Below are 506 nucleotides of genomic sequence, written 5' to 3' on the forward strand. Positions count from 1 at the left end.
CTGCTTAACTAAGCTTAAGTAAATAAGAGAGTAAAGATAATAAAAGATTTAGCTTCAAGAAATAGGAGGAAAAGGAAATTAGTGAATTTGGCACTGTTCTTTAAATTAGACCAGACCAGCAAACAGCATGTCAAGACCAGACATTTCCGGGGCTAGACTTCAGCGTTTTATCTCAGCAAACACTTTTCTACCTTTGATGTCTTCAGACAGAACCCACAGGCAGGTAGAAGATTTTGAGAGTGACCGTCTCACGAAGTCCGCAAATGGATGATGTCCTCATGACAGCTAGGGGTTGAGAATCCTCTCGTCTCACCCCAACGAGCCTCAGCGGGCTCTCGGCACTGGTATCAGTCAGTCCATTTGCTTCACAAGCAGTAGGATTAGGTTAGTAGCATTGACACCCAGACCATCCACAGGCAGGTGCCTGCACGGGCACGCACAACCCAGAGAGACACAGACAGAACCATGCACTCCGACGGACAACGAACAACTGACTAGTGTTAAAA

This window comes from Austrofundulus limnaeus, unplaced genomic scaffold, assembly GCF_001266775.1.
Source record: "Austrofundulus limnaeus strain Quisiro unplaced genomic scaffold, Austrofundulus_limnaeus-1.0 Scaffold2440, whole genome shotgun sequence".
NCBI classification, from domain to species: Eukaryota; Metazoa; Chordata; class Actinopteri; order Cyprinodontiformes; family Rivulidae; genus Austrofundulus; species Austrofundulus limnaeus.